The sequence below is a fragment of the Dipodomys merriami genome, unplaced genomic scaffold, assembly GCF_024711535.1.
Source record: "Dipodomys merriami isolate MVZ:Mamm:240054 unplaced genomic scaffold, mDipMer1.0.p SCAF_113, whole genome shotgun sequence".
Lineage (NCBI taxonomy): Eukaryota > Metazoa > Chordata > Mammalia > Rodentia > Heteromyidae > Dipodomys > Dipodomys merriami.
This window is the reverse complement of record NW_027202416.1, coordinates 585,755-603,165: the sequence shown is the minus strand read 5'-3', so window position 1 is coordinate 603,165 and position 17,411 is coordinate 585,755.

The window sequence follows — 17,411 nt, the reverse complement described above, 5'->3', positions numbered from 1 at the left end:
TACTATGAAATTGCATATACCATATTACTCAACATTATTGGCAATTAAATTATTCCTTCCTTTTCAAAGTATCATGATTGAATACATAATAAAGTACTAATTGAAAATTAGTCAATGTAGTATAATTGTTGTGTATAATTTTATAATATAATCATGCACTACTAATTTAATTGTTACATTTATAGCATTCCATTTGTATGGATTTATATGGGAATGAGTTTCTTAGAATCTCGCCATTCATTAGAGGCAATCCCGGGATTCGACCTCCATACCTAAGTTGTCAGTTTTGGCTATGGCTTCCTTAATAGCCCACTAAACATCAGCAATGTTAGGTTATATTCACTTTCTGGGCCTTGTCATTTGCACTCAGGAAGGCCACAATACAAAGGAAAATAAAAGTAAAACCACCTTCTTGAACTTCTCAGTTTTATGCTTCTACTTTTTATTTTTTTCCCAGGCCCAAGAATTGAACTCGGGGCCTGGGATATAAGGGTCGGCTGTGGCAAAGATGCCAAGACCTGAGTGCAAGCCCTGTGCTAGGCTAATAATAATAATAATAATAATAATAATAATAATAATAATAATAATAATAATAATAATAATAATAATAAGGCCCTGGTTTGGAATGTGCACCATTTTTCCGGAAGCCTTGTGTTTTAAATCAGGTTCTGGATAACTCTGTGACACTGTGGGTGAAAGGGAAAGGATCACCGTTCTTGACTACAAGAAATTCAGATCGCTTCCCAGGGCTTGAATTGAAGCCCCAGCTCTGGAAAAAGTAATATTAATATATAAGATCTATTTATATACATAGGTATACTGCATATGTTGTTTATTACTCTTATATATTTAATATTATTACATATATATGTTTCTTTTATTACATCATATCACATAGGATATATTTGCATATGGATTATACATCATATTGAGACCCAGGACTTTCACAGAGAAGGAAAAAAATGTGTCAAGATTGGCTTCTGACTCCAGGAATAAATTTTTGGCCATGCTGGGATTTCAACTCACGGCCTACAATTGCCAATCCCAAAATGGGGTCACAATCTTAGCACACCAGCCTCCAGCAAACTGAGCTGCCAGGATGTTCTGAGTACCTGTGATCAATCCGCAGGTGTTCCCAATAGTATATACATGCATAGAGAAACAGGGAATGTGCAGATATTACATTGTATATATATACCAATTATTAGTTATTAAATTATGCCTCCATATAATACTTAGGAAAGCATTAATTAAAAATTAGTCAATATCTTTCCATTAGGGGAATCATACCATGGAGCTAGAAATTATTGTATCCTTGTGAAAAATAATATTCTTTTAATGCTTCATAAGATATTAAATAAAATCAATCAACCGACTGAAATCATGATGTCTCATTGTATGCAAATATCATTCATGATCATATCATTCAACTGTGACATTGATAATATCCCATCGTTATTACTGTGTATAGGAATGAGCCTCTTAGGATCTCCCACCATCCAGAAGTGGCATGACTAGTATTCGAAATGTAGGCCCATGTTGCTGGGAGGGACTATGGCTTCTCCAATGGCCTGCAATTAAAAAAACATATTTAGCTCCCTAGTTTGCAATTCATGCCATTTTTTTCTGCCAGGCCTGGGATTTGAACTCAAGGTCTGGGTAAATATGCAACACCATGAGGGAAGGGAATCTGACCATGCTTAAAGACAAGAAAGGCAGGCCTATTCCCTAGGCCTGAATTCAAGCCTCAAGCCTGGAAAACATCCTCCTTATATCCATTTTAAAGAGAGGATTTATACTTCCATACAGATATTCCATATTTTGTTGGGTGTGGTTATTCATTTTATTTCTTGTTTTATTCATTTATTTTCCATTTATTTTATTGACTCTGATGATCCCTCTAACATTTATTACATTGTTTACATCTTATATCACAGCATCCAGATTTGTCTATACATTCTCCATCATGCCTGACATCGAGGACTTTCCCAGAAAAGGAAAACATGTGTTATAATTGGATTCTTACTCCAAGATTAAATTTTTGGCAGTGCTGGGATATGATCTCAGGGATTAGCAAGCCCAATTCATGAATGGATGAGTGTGAGCACGGCAGCCTCTAATCAATGAAGCTGTCAGGTGCTTAGAACCAGTCCCAGGTTTGGCCAAAACAGTGATACATGGATAGGCAGAGGGTGGTATACAAATAAATATGTATTGGTAAAGAGCACCAGAGCCATCTATCTATGATTGAAGGACACTTACTATGTTCCTACCAACTCTTAGGCATTTATTATACCACCATTGAAGGAATATTATTCTTTCCATGAATAATAATCTATTAATTAAGATCAATCAGCGTCCTAGGATTATTGCTTCCAATTTTAGACTAGACAAAAGCATGAACTACTCTCAACTGGTATTCCTATGCATAGGAATGAGTCTTTTGTGGTCTCCTGCCATTGGTAGGTGTCAGGACCGGGATTTGTACCCAGGGCCTATGTTGACAGGTTGGCCTATGGATTCCCTGATAGCACGCCAGCATTTAGATATGGCAGGTCAGGTTCACTTTGCAGCCATGTCATTCAGACCCAGGATGGTCACCCTGCAAATAAAAAGAGGTAAAACACCCAGCCCTCTGCAGCTCGCCACTTTTTATGCTATGTTACTTATTTTTCTTCCTGCAAGCCCTCTGGACCTAGGATCCCTGGATTGTCTATGGGTCCGAGGGTGTACCCCACACTAGGGCAATTGAAGCTGAGGCAGAGTTGCCACTACCTGAGCTCAAGCCACATGTCGGCAAAATAAAGAATAAATAAAAAATAATCATTTAAATTAAAAAAGAAACAAAGCTCCCTGGTTTGGAATTTCTACCAGTTTTCTTTCCTAGCCTGGGATTTGAACTCAGGGTCTTGGTAAATATGTAGCAATATGAGGGAAAGTGCAGAGTTGCCACTACTTGAGTTCAAACGCCATACAAATCCAAAAATAAAAATTAAGTCACTGAGGTTGGCAGAGGGAGTAGTTGTGAGATGGGAGGGAAGGGATGGTAGGGGGAAAACAAAGGAGGAGGCAACAATGCTCAATAGGAAATGTACTCATTACCATGCTCATTTAACTGTCATCTGTCTGTACAACATTTTTACAACAAAAAAATGAAGAAAAGTAGTGCTCAAAAGAAGCATTTTGGGGGTAAGAGAAAGATGTCTGAATAGATGTACAAAATGTTACACTGCTTTTTAAAAAATGTTCAGTATGTCACTGAATAAACATAACTGCTTCCATTAAAAAAATTGTCACTATCTTGGAAGTTGAGCCAGTATTTCCATCATTGCTGGGATTTGATCTCACCATCCAGGTAACTCTTTTGCACCATGGGTGAAGACATAGCTTACTGTCCTTGAGGAAAAGAAATTCAGGCTAGAGTTACAAGGGTCTGAATGAAGGCCCTGCAATGGAAAAAATATTTCTATATATGGGTAATATATGATATATATTTACATATGTATGTGTATTACATATTATGATTTTTATTATTGATTTTTGTATTTATTTAATTTTTTACTTGGTTCATTTATTTATTGTATATATTGTATTTAGTATTATTATACACATAATATTTAGTACATGTTGTACATCTATTATAAATTTATACACAACAATTTAAGACATTGACTCGTTTTTCATTAATATTTTAAGTGTTGAAACATGATATATAATTAAATGGAAGCATTTGTCACAGTCTTCATATGTTTAGAGTCTCTCCCAAGTATGAGCTTTTTTTCTTTATCTTTGGAACCTTGCTGTAGGAATTTTTTTAGATGACTTTTACTCAGAAGCCTTTTCTTGGGGATAGGCAAGTTGAGGGATAAAATTGTAAGAGTGGGGCTAGAAATGTGGCTTAGTGGTAGAGAGCTGGCTCAGGATGCATGAATACTAGGGTTTGAATCCTCAGTGTCACGTAATCAGAGTGGCTCAAGTAGCACAGCTTTAGGCTTGAGAAAAAGGAGCTCAGAAACAGTACCCAGGACCTAAGATCAAGCTCCTGGACTGTCAAAAACAATAGGCCAGATGCCTGTGGCTCACAACTGGAACCATAACTTCTCAGGAGACTGAGATCTGAAGACCACAGTTCAAAGACAGCCTAGGCAAGGAAAACCTGTTAGGCTCTTATCTCCAATGAACCACAAAAAGACCACATTTGGTGCTGTGGGGCAAGTGGTAGAGAGTTTGCCTTGAGCTGAAGGCCTCAGGGACAGTGCCCAGCCTTGAGTTTGAGACACAAAAGTGGAAAAAGTGAGGGTTAAGTGAAGTACTTTTGTTATTTGCTAATTTGGATAACATTCTATGGAAAATGAATGCTCATGTACACCAGAATTGGAGTCAGAGCTCAAGGTTCAAGTGTAGCCCATCCATATACACAGCCTTTCAGACTCTAGCATTATAACCTTGTGTCCTACAGGGTTCTGAAAGGTCCATTGTTGAAAGGCTTAATATGCTGCCCAAGCCCTTTGTGATAAGCAGTTGACTTGTAATACCAATGTATTTACAGTTCTGAACCTAGCAGAGCACCAGTAGCTAACGCCTGTCACCCTAGCTCAGGAGGCTGAAGTCTGAGGATCACAGGGTGAAGCCAGTCAGGGTAGGAAAGTCTGAAACTCTGAATTCCACTTCTGAAAGGTCAGATGTTCAAGAGCTTCCTGTGTTTCCATTGGTGATGAGACGTTACTCATACGCTAAAGGTTCTTAGAGTTCTTGAGCTATAGAAGCAGGAAAGAAACATTATTGACCCATCCTGGGTTCAAATGAAGTTCTCAGCATCCAAGCACTAGTCCTGTTTGCAGGAAGTACTCCAATGTAACAATATTTGAATGCAGAAAACAGTTACAAAAGCTAGGCTAGGTGAAGAGAAAAAGGCTTGCAGGGTTAGGAGGCAGAATGTACACACTCAACATTCCAGGCATGGCCAGCAATGAGGGGAAACATGAAACATTTGTCAGAGTTACACAAGGATCAGGCATTTCTCAGCCTCTTCAAACAATGACTAACCTTCCTCCCTCAGGTGAAGGGAGCCTCAGGCTATCTTTAAGTTAACAATAGAGAGCCATTTTATTGGGAGAGAGGGCAGGAACAGATTAGAAAACCTTGCTCTTTGGTCTTAGGGAGTGGGTCTTTGACTCTCCATCTGTCAGATTTGAAGGCCCTTCTTCTACCTCTGCCAATCCATTCTCCTTCCTTCATTCTCCACTATATTAATGCAATACATTAATGCATCCAAGGAGAGGCAAGGCATTTTCTCTTCTGTCTCCAAGCACTTCAGTTAGAACTTGGCTCTGCCCTCTTGACTCTGGGGCCCTTGCCTACCTGAGAAGTGGAAAGAGACAGTCTTCCTGTTCTCTGGTTGTGTGAAGTCCATGTTGGTGTCCTGGCACACTGCAGAAGGCCTAATCACTGGGAAGTCTTCCTTACTTTCCTCCTGATATCCAAGTCCAGATTCATCTATCATATTTCTATCTATCTATCTATCTATCTATCTATCTATCTATCTATCTATCTATCTATCTATCTATCTATCTATCTATCTATCTATCTATCTATCTATCTATCTATCTATCTATCTATCTATCTATCTATCTATCTATCTATCTATCTATCTATCGATTGATCTATCTATCTATCTATCTATCTATCTATCTATCTATCTATCTATCTATCTATCTATCTATCTATCTATCTATCTATCTATCTATCTATCTATCTATCTATCTATCGATCGATCGATCGATCTATCTATCTATCTATCTATCTATCTATCTATCTATCTATCTATCTATCTATCTATCGATCGATCGATCGATCGATCGATCGATCGATCGATCTATCTATCTATCTAACTATCTATCTATCTATCTACTTACCTACCTACCTACCTAAGTAGCTATTTCTTTGCCAATTCTTGGGTTGAACGCAAGGCCTGGCACTGTCTCTAGCATGCTACCACTAGAGCCACAACACCAATTCTGGTTTTTTCTTGAATGTGCTACTGAGGAATTGAACACAGGGCTTCTTGCATGCTAGGCAAGCATTCTCCCACTAATCCACATTCCCAGCCCCTTCATCTTTTTCTTAATGTTAGTTTTTACATAAATATGATACCATTTTACATCCCCAAGTTTAATTTTCAGAATACCGGTTACTTCTAAGAAACCTGTTCTTCTCTTCCCCTGCCTGGTTTGTGATTCTTCCTGCGTTGGCCTCAAAATAAAATTTAAATAAAGGCTGTTGAGGGTGACCTGCTTTAAGTGGATGGCTGTACAGATTGTTGTGTATGTCTGTTTGTTGCCAATCCTGGACCTTGAACTCAGGATCTGGGCAGTCTGTGAGCTGCTTTTACTTAAGGATAGCCCTCTAACTCTGGAGCCATACGGCTATACTTCTGGCATTGTTGGCCTTGAAGTTGGACAGGGCTCTCAAGGACTTTCCTCCCTAGGGTGACTTCAACCATAATCCTCCTATCACAGCCTTTTAAGTATCAAGGAGGACTGCTGAGAGCCACTGGTGCCTGCCTAATCATTGGTCTTGCTGATGTTCTTGGACAGACAAGTGAGTTCCCAATCCTCGGTTTGAAGTGGTGGGAGCTGAAGCCCACAGTTCAAATCCTGGTCCTGCCACTTCCAAATGACAGGAGATCCTAAGAAACTCATTCCTATCCATATGAATACCAAATGAATTTGATGTATGTCTTGATTGAATGGGCAGTTCATGAATGATTCTAGGATAAAATTATCCACAATTATATTATAGTACAATGATGGATTTTAATTAAAACTTTATGAAGCATTTAAACAATCACATTCATTAACTGGAGACATAATACCTAAGAATTGGGCATCACATAATAAAGAGATGCCATTTTTTCTGCCAGGACATTTTTTTAGTTAATTGTTGTATTGCATTTTCTGAATGTAGTTTGGTATATGAAAGTAAGATATATTAAAGCTGACCAGAAAATCAATTATTCAGTTTTTATCAGAAATGTTTATAGCGAAATTTAGAGATAAATCCAAATTATATATATTTGAAGACAATGCTTGGTTAGTCCTCTTCTCAAATTCCCCATTCCCTTCATGAGAATAATACACATTGTAAGGTAATGCTTAGAATGTTTTTGTGAAACAGGTTGACTTTAAACCAGTGAGTTACTCTATGCTGCATTTGTTTACTTTATATCTAGAAAAGCTAAACTCTTACTTTATCGTTTTCCTTAGGCTTTATACTCAGATTTAATCTCTGATGGGTGACAAATAAAGATATAAACATTTTTTTTACTTTTTTATTTTTTTTCTTTTTATTGTGAAAATAGCATACAGAGGGGATACAATTACAGGAGCAACGTAATGAGCACATTTCTTTTTTTTAATTTAATTTAATTTTATTTGTGAACATACTGTACAGAGAGGTTACAATTACATGGGCAGATAATGCGTACATTTCTATAAACATTTTTTAACAGTGGCTAAATTTAGGCTTAGGAGTCTCGGTACAACGATACTCGTGCAGATAGGCCTTATAAGTCATGCGACCCTGATATCAAAATGATAACCAATTCTTACTGGTATCCTGCTCATGAGATTTTGTGTATTATATACAGTGGTTATTTGAATGTTTTTGGAATCAACATAATTTCATGGATTAGGAACTGAAGTGAGACACTTTACTCAGAACAAAATTTAAGGAGGCATCCAAAATTAGTTACCAAGATATACATCATGTAACACAATGTTTTGAAAATGCAAACTAAAGGAAATAATTTATGAAAAACATCAACATGTACAATAAATACAGAATCACTATGACAGATTTTTCCTTTACCCCAGTTGCAATATGGCTTACATGATGACTTTTCTGGTGATATGTTTAGTTAGGTCTTGATATTTAGTTAGAGAATTTATGTTCTTTCTTATATTCATTTGTCACATCAAACAGGAAATGAATTCCATGCCAGAGTCAACATCCATAATAATGTTACAGATGTATCCTGCTACTTTGCCAAAGTTTCAAATCAGCTCGAAAAACTTGGTTCCTTTTTTGGAACTAAATGAATAGGTATGCAATTTTGTCAGTACTAGAAATATTTTGACCACCATTTGTTAAACTATTATTTTCCAGAAAATCCTTCTCTCTTTTCATGAGATTTTTAATTTCATTTATGTCATGTGTTGATGTTTTCCCTTAGATAAGCCACATTCAGTCTTCTACAAAGTGTAATTTGGAGTAGTTTAAAATTATGGACACTCATGTACACTGCTCAGATTCTATTATTTGCATATTTTTTCTTGTTGTACCAGTAGGCATTAGTTCTCAGTATGGATGCTATTGGACATATTCATTAAATTTCTGATTTTTTTACGTACGTTATGATTCTGTTATTTTATTCTTTTAAATATGTGCATATCTCACTCCGCCTACAGTCACATTTGTTTTAAACAATTTGATCCCTTCAAGGGATTTGCAATATTAGGTTCATCTAGAATAATTTAATTACAAATTAACACAACTGTATTTATGAGACACAGTTATCTTTACGGCTCTACTCCAAGTTAATATGTATTTGGGGTTTTTGTGCTTAAAAAATTGGGCAAAGCATGTTTTTGTTCCTGGGGTTCTACTTTGTTGGTTGTTTTTCCAGTTGTAGTGACTTCAACGTTTGTGCGCGTTTTATTTCAATTGTTTTGTGTCAATGATTTGTTTCATATAAGAGAAACTGCAAAAACAATCAGTGATTTAGAACTTTTCCAAATATAATTTTAAGAGAGACACTTGAAATTTTGTGACATCTGGGAATGGGCAGGTCTTCATAATGGAGGTGGTAGCAGAATAACAGACTTGTTTGATGTGATTTTAATTCATCCTCCTATTGCCTCACTATTTCCAATGGTATTACTTGAAAGTCTTTAGTGGAAAGAAAGTATTTCTGTCTGCATAAACTCAGAATTTTTGGTTTAGTTGGGACACATTACACATTCATATTTCATTTTAACTCGAAAATCTTCTTTCCTTCATTTAAAATCAGAGATGTGAATTTATAATGCTAAAGTAGCAACTACTAATTTATACAAAATGGTCCAAATTATTTTCACTTCACATTATATGTAATATAGAGTGTAATAAGAATAATGTGTAATACAGTATGTAACAATGGACTTTGGGGAAAGTAAATTACAGTGGATTATTGTGAGATACTGAATAAATATAAAACATATATTTGATTCTATTAAAAATACCAAGTTACATCTAAAAATAACATAGTTATAAACTAATGCTGAAAATATAATATTGTTTATTAGAAAAAGCCAGAAGTTTCCATAAGATTGCTTTTTTTAAAATTTATATTATTGTATTTGTGAACATACTATACAGAGGGGTTACAATTACATAGGGAGGATAATGAGTACATTTCTTACCAAGCATTGCAGCCACCTCCTTTGTTTATCCTTCACATCCCTTCCCAGCCTCCCCCATTCCCCCCAACTCCCAATCCTTCTCCCCCTCCCACCCCCCCGCACAGACATTGTAAAGCTCATTATGGACATGAAAACTTGTATTTCTCACATTGTTGCAACAGGTCCACCTGTATCCTTAAACGACTTGTTTTTCCCCATCTCCTCCACAAGTTATACTGACATCAAATATAGTGAAAGCAGGGGTTATACTGTGGGGGAGGGACATACAAAGCAACAAAGAAATAATCTTATAAATGCATTAGAGACACATGCATGAAAGAAAAAATCCTTAAAATACATATCTAAGGGTTCACTTTCCTAACATCACATTATCTGACCTTTTCTGCTTGACTCATACATATACTACATATTGCAAATAAGGGAAACCAAGGGACCTATGTTTCTTTGGGCCTGGCTTACTTCGCTTAATATAATTTTTTTCCAAGACTTTCCATTTCCTAACAAATGGGGAAATGTCATTCTTTCTGATGGAGGCATAGAATTCCATTGTGTATATATACCACATTTTCTTGATCCACTCATCTACTGAGAGGCATCTGTTTTGGTTCCAGATCTTAGCTATGGTAAATAATGCTGCACTAAACATAGTTGTGCTGGTAGCTTTAGTTAGGTCTTGTTTGTAAACATTTGGGTAAATGCCCAAAAGTGGGATTGCTGGGTCATAGGGGAGTTCTTTGTGGAGTCGTTTGTGGAACCTCCGTACTGCTTTCCAAAGTGGTTGAACAAGTTTACATTCCCACCAACAATGAAGTAAGTTTCCCTTCTGTCCACATCCCTTCCAGCATCTGTTGTTGTTAGAGTTCATGATTTTTGCCATTCTAACTGGAGTGAGGTGCTATCTCAATGTTGTTTTGATTTGCATTTTTTTTTATGGCTAGGGAGGTTGAGCATTTGTTCATGTGTCTATTGGCAATCCTTCTTTCTTCTTCAGAGAAGTTTCTCTTTAAGTCTTTTGCCCACTTGTTTATTGGGCAGTTGTTTCTTTGAGGATTTGTTGTTGGGGGGTTTAATTTTTGAGTTCCAAGTATTTTTTAGATATGAGACCCTTGTCCGTTGTAGGGGCTTTCTGCTGATCTTGCCAGCTATGTCTTTTGCCATGCAGAAGCTCTGCAACTTAATGTGATCCCATTTGTCCAACCATTCTGTGATTTGTTGTGTTTCCGGGTCTCTATTCAGAAAATTTGGGCCTGAGCCAAGGAGAACCTAGGGTTTCTCCTATTCCATCCTGTAATGTTTTCAGAGTGTCTGTATTGACTTCGAGGTCTTTGATTCATTTGGAGTTGATTCTGGTGCAGGGTGATATATAAGGATCTATTTTTAGTTTTCTACAAGTAGTTTACCAAATTTGCCAGCACCATTTACTGAAGAGGTTGTCTTTCTTCAATTCTACTGTTTTAGCTCCCTTATCGAAGATTAGATGGCTATAGGTCTGTAGGTTCATTTCTGGGTTTTCAATTCTATTCCATTGGTCCTGAGGTCTGTTCTTATGCCAATACCAAGCTGTTTTGATTACTATGGCTTTATAGTAGAGTTTGAAATTTGGTATTGATATTCCTCCAGCAGTGTTCTTTCCATTGAGGAGCGTTTTTGCTATTCGGGGTCTTTTATTTTTCCATATAAATTTTTGGATTGCCTCTTCTATTTCCTTGAAGAATGAGCTTTGAATTTTGATAAGTATAGCGTTGAATTTGTAGATAGCCTTGGGAAGTATTGCCATTTTCACGATGTTAATCTTGCCAATCCAGGAGCATGGGAGGTTTTGCCATTTTTTAAGTTCTGTGTTGATTTCCTTTTTCAAGATTTTAAAGTTTTCATCACAGAGGTCCTTCACTTCTTTGCTTAAGTTAATTTCTAGGTATTTTATTTTTTGTGGGGCTATTACAAATGGAGTTGCTTTCCTAATTTCAGCCACACTTTTTTCATTGTTGGCATACAGAAATGCCATTGATTTTGGGTGGTTAATTTTTTACCCTGCTAATTTGCCAAAGTTTTGAATCAGCTTGAGTAATTTGGGAGTGGAGTCTATGGGATTCTTTAAATACAAGATCATGTGGTCTGCAAAGAGGGAGAGTTTTATTTCTTCTTTCCCTATTTGGATCCCCTTTATGTCTGCATCTTGTCTTATTGCTGTAGCTAGGCATTCTTATACTAGATTGAAGAGAAGTGGAGAGAGTGGACATCCTTGTCTTGTTCCTGAGTTAAGAGGAAATGGCTTTAGTTTTTCACCATAAAGTATAATAATGGCTGTAGGTTTGTCATATACAGCCTTTATTGTATTGAGGAATGTTCCATGGATTCCTAATTTTTCCAAAACCTTTATCATAAAGGAGTGTTGGATCTTGTCGAATGTTTTTTCTGCATCTATTGAGATAACCATGTGGTTCTTATACTTGCTCCTGTTGATGTGATGAATAATATTAATTTATTTGCGTTTGTTAAACCAGCTTTGCTTCCCTGAAATGAATCCTGTTTGATCATGGTGTATGATTTTTTGGATGAATTGTTGAAGTCGATTGGCCAATATTTTGTTGAGAAGTTTTGCATCAATGTTCATCAAAGAAATGGGTCTATAGTTCTCTTTCTTTGATGAGTCTCTGCCTGGTTTTGGGATGAGGGTTATGATGGCTTCATAGAATGTGTTCGGTAGTGAACTTTCTCTTTCAATTTCATTGAAGAGTTGGAGGAGTATTGGTGTGAGCTCTGCTTTGAAGGCCTTGTAGAATTCCGCTGTAAAACCATCTGGTCCAGGAATTTTCTTAGCTGGAAGGTCTCTTATTGCTGTTTCTATTTCAAAGCTTGATATGGGCCAGTTAAGCTGGATTAACTCATCTTGGTTTAGTTTTGGCATGTCAATATGTGCTAGGAAAAGGTCCATTTCTGTCAAGTTCTCAAACTTATTAGCATAAAGTTTTCAGAATTATTGCCTTATAATGTTTTGAATCTTGGATTTTTCCGTGGTGATGTTTCCATTCTCGTCTCTGAGTTTATTTATTTGGATGTGTTCTCTTCTTTTTCTGATAAGATTTGCTATGGGTCTGTCAATTTTGTTAAGTTTTTCGAAGAACCAACTCTTTGTTTTGTTGAATCTTTCTATAGTTTTTTTGGATTCTAATTCATTTAATTCTGATTTAATTTTAATTATTTCTTTCCGTCTACTGGATTGGGGTTTATCTTGCAGCTCTTTTTCAAGGAGGATTAGATGTGTCATTAGATTGTTGGTTTCAGTTCTCTCCAATATGTTGATGTAGGAGCTCAGAGCTATAAACGGGCCTCTGAGTAGTGCTTTTGCTCTGTCCCACAGGAGCTGGTAATTTGTGTGTTCATTTTTGTTAAGTAGCATGAACATTTGAATTTCCTTTCTAATCTCTTCCATGACCCAATCGTGATTCAGGAGTGTGTTGTTCAGCCTCCATGTGATACCACACTTTCTTAGGTGGCTTTTGGTGTTGAGTTGTAATTTTATTCCCTTGTGTTCAGAGAGAATGCAAGGTATAACTTCAATGTTTCTGAATTTGGACAAATTTGCTTTGTGGTCTAAAATGTGGTCTATTTTAGAAAATGTTCCATGTGCTGCTGAGAAATAAGTGTATTCTGATGCTGCTGGGTGAAATGTTCGGTACATATGTGTTAAATCTAGTTGATCTATGCAGCTGTTTAGATCTGCGGTTTCTCTGTTGAGGTTTTGCCAAGTTGATCAATCTAGTGGGGAGAGTGGTGTGTTAAAATACCCAACAATTAATGTCTTTGGAGTTATATGGGATTTGAGGGAAAGTAGTGTTTTTTGGATAATTTTTCGTGCTCCATTGTTTGGCAAATAGATATTTAGATTTGTAATATCCTCCTGAAAGAGAGATCCCTTAATCAGTATGTAGCGACCTTCTTTATCTCTTCTCACGAATTTTAATTTGAAGTCTATTTTATCTGATATTATTATTGCAATTCCTGCCTGTTTATGCGGGCCATTTGCTTGGTAGATTTTGTTCCAACCTTTAACATTGAAAATATGTTTGTTTTTACGGGCAAGATGTGACTCCTGCAGGCAGCAGATAGAAGGGTCTTGTTTTTTAATCCAACTAGACAGTCTATGTCGCTTAATGGAGAGTTCAGTCTGTTAACGTTAAGAGAAAGGACTGAGAGGTATTTGGAGTTCCTGCCATGTTATCCACCTTCTTGGGGGTTGCGAAAACTGGGTTTTTCCTATGGTTCTTGGATTCTCAGTTTGGGTGCAGTTTCTTGACCTTTATTGAGGTCTTGTTGGTTTTCTTTTTTTTGGTCGGTCGTGGGGCTTGAACTCTGGGTCTGGGCGCTGTCCCTCAGCTCTCCACCTCAAGGCGAGCGCTCTACCACTTGAGCTACAGCGCCACTTCCTCTTGTTGGTTTTCTATGTGTAGAACATCTTTAAGAATCTTTTGTAGGGCTGGTTTGGTGGAGATGTATTGTTTCAATTTTTCTTTGCTATGGAAGGTTTTTATTTGGCCTTCAGTTATGAAGGAAAGTTTAGCTGGGCACAGTATTCTTGCTTGATAGTTGTTTGATTTTTATGGCAAGGAATACATCGTTCCAGGCTCTTCTTTCTTTGATTGTCTCTGCTGAGAAATCCTAGGTGATTCTAATTGGTTTTCCTTTATAGGTGATTATTCTTTTCTCCTTGACAGCTTTAAGGATCCTTTCCTTGGTCTGAGTTGATCCTGTGTGGATTATAATGTGAAGGTGGGATGTCCTATTCTGGTCTGGTCTGTTTGGAGTTCTAAAAGCTTCTTGTATCTGAATAGGCCTATCTTTTTGTATGTTTGGGAAGTTCTCTGCTAGGATCCTGTTAAACAAATTTCCTAGACCATTAATTTCTGTTTCTAGGTGCTCCTCTACACCCATTATCCTTAGATTGGGCCTTCTGATGGTGTCTTCCAGGTGTTGGATAGACCTATCATATTTCTTGGACTTGTCTTGGATGGTTGTATGTTCTTTCTCTATAATATCTAGGCTGTCTTCAATCCCTGAGATTCGATCTTCTGCATGGTCTAACCTGCTGTCAAGACTCTCTACTTTGTTTTTTATCTCTTTTCCTTCTAATTGGTCAGCTTTGATGGATTCAAGTTCTTTGTTGAAGCTCTGTTTTAGGTCTTGTATGAATTTCTTTACTTCCTTAATTTGGTGTTCAGTGTTTGTTCTCAAATCACTTAGTTGATTGGTTATGGTTTCTTTGGACTCCCATTCCTTCTGTTGGGTTCCATTCAGCATTCCCTTTGTGGTCTCCCTGACTTCCTTCAGCTCTTTGTTAATGGATTCCATGAATGCCTTTAGAGATCTTTGTGTATGCTCTTCCTTCTCTCTCAATTCCTGTATTACTCTTTGATAAGCTTCCTCCTGTTCATGGGATTCCTGTAGTTCTCTTTGAGTGTTCTCAGCCTGTTCACGCCATTCCTGTCTTTCTCTTTGAGTATTCTCAAGCTGCTCATGCAAATCCTGTATCAATTTTGGAGTAGCTTCCTTATGCTTATGATATTCCTGTATAAAATTTTGAAATGCCAGGCCGGGCGCTGGTGGCTCACGCCTGTAATCCTAGCTACTCAGGAGGCTGAGATCTGAGGATCGCGGTTCAAAGCCAGCCCGGGCAGGAGAGACCGTGAGACTCCTATCTCCAATAAACCACCAGAAAACCGGAAGTGGCGCTGTAGCTCAAGTGGTAGAGCGCTCGCCTTGAGCTGAAGAGCTGAGGGACAGCATCCAGGCCCAGAGTTCAAGCCCCACGACCCACAAAAAAAAAAAAAAAAATTTGAAATGCCTCCTCTCTCTCCATATCACGCTCATACAGAGACCTTTGTATGCTTTCAATCTTTGGATTTATCATGTTTGCCAGCAGTGTTTGTAGAGCTATTTGGGAATTCTCCTCTGGATTATTCATTATCCGTTCTGTCCCCTGATTATCGGGATTGGAAATTGGGATACCCGGATTTGCCATTTTTCTTGTGTTTTTCCGGCTTACTCTGCTCATTTGAGATGAAAATAGCACCACTTTTGTACTAGAACACTATCTTAAGGCAAGCATCAACCCAAGTCTGAATTTGCACAGTCAATAGTCTACAGATACAATCTAGTTCAACAGATACATCTATTCAACATCAAACAACTATAAGTTAATGGGCTACAGACTGCAAAGAAGAATTAGGAAGACCAGAAATTATTAGGGTTAGGGAGAGATGTGGGGAAAAAAATAGGAATAGATTGATGTGGGGAGGCTCTGGGGGAGTTAACTAAGTCCTAATCTCAAAACAGGAAATAGGTTGGGTAGGATGAATGTAGAGAGAGAGAGAGAAAACAGAAAAAAAAAGAAAGGGAACCGGAAAAGAAAAGAGACCAGAAAAAATAGAAAGGTAGAAATTAATAAAAATTATGTAGATTCGATAACAATCTATTTAGATAACAACATGAATTTATTCAGAGAAGAGGAGGGATATAAAGTAGATGTGAAAAACTTAAAAATAAAAATGCTGAAAATATTATATAGGTATAAAGAGGTAGTACTGCTATTAGGGAATTTACGTCTTAGAGGTTTTGACTTGTGTAATAAATTTGTGGATTAAGTGTGTACACAACGGGATAGGGTCTAATAGTCAACTACAGGTTTATCTGAGGGTGTGCAGGACAAGGATTAAGTCACATAAAGAAGAAAGGAAGAGAGGAGAAGGTGAAAAAGATAAGAAAGGAAGAAGAAAAAGATGAGAAATTTAGTAGAGCTAAACAAAAAACAAAAAGATAATTTAAAAAGAGAGAAAAAAAGAGAAGACCAAAAAAGAAAGCAAGAACACACACTCCCATATCCCCACAATAAAAAATTATAAGAGGAAAAGAAACTTTCTGAAAAACATTTTTTTATCAAAAAATGCAAAGATTAAAGATTGAAAAAAGTTTTAGAAAAGAAAAAAAATTTTAAATAAGGTACCAAAAATAAAAACTAAAAAAAAAAAAGAAAAAAAAAACAACAACAAAAACAACCCAAAAAAAAACCCAAAAAAACAAAAAACAAAGAAAACCCAAAAATTTCTTTGATTTTTTTTTGTGGGGGGGAGTAGTGGGAAAAATCCTGTATCTCCCTTGTGTCCGTAACCAGCCTCTTATTGGAGTCTCTGGTCTGCTTGTGGTCCTGTGGCTTGGTTGGTTTCTTAAGTCAGTTTGTTCGAACAGGCAGTAAAATGCTCTGCTTTAACCAGGATTTGGCGATTCTCCTCCCAGGCTAGTTCATTGGGAGACAGATCTGCTTTGAGTATCACAAAAGAGGGGGATGCAGTGATGAGGCTAGGTTCTGGTAGCTTTTCCGGGGCTGGTTTGTGAAAACCTCACAGAGCCCATCCTGGAGCCATTTTCAGGGTTTCTGTTTACTGATTTTCAATTGCTTGTGGAGGCTGCTAGAGGGAGGGGCAGCCTCTGGCTCTGATTACCCAGTGAAGAAACCCACTCCTCGGGCTGGCGCCTGAGCTGGGTGACTTTTCCCTGGGTGGAGCTGAGTCTGGCAGGTCATGCCGCCATTAAGTTCTTGAGACCTGCTAAATGACTTGTTTTATTCCAAGGCCTGAGCTGGAGCTAGCGGCTCCTCCGAGCTTTGTCGGTATCCAAGATGGAGATCACCAGTGCTGAGGGGGGGAGGGGTGGCCTTCCCTCTTCTGCTCCCTGAGAAGGAGGGAGGACGTCAGGCTTCTACTCACGCCGAGTATTGGTTCTTGGGTCATCTCTGGTCTGCGAACTGCAGCATGAAGATGTCCGCTCCTTGTGGGTTCTTGCTGGTGTTGAGTATAATCTGCTCGCCTGCTGTGTCTGGCTCCTTCGTCCCAGACTCTCTCCATAAGTTTGCTTTTTAAAAATTGTCTTGAAACTGGGCTTTGGTGGCTCATGCCT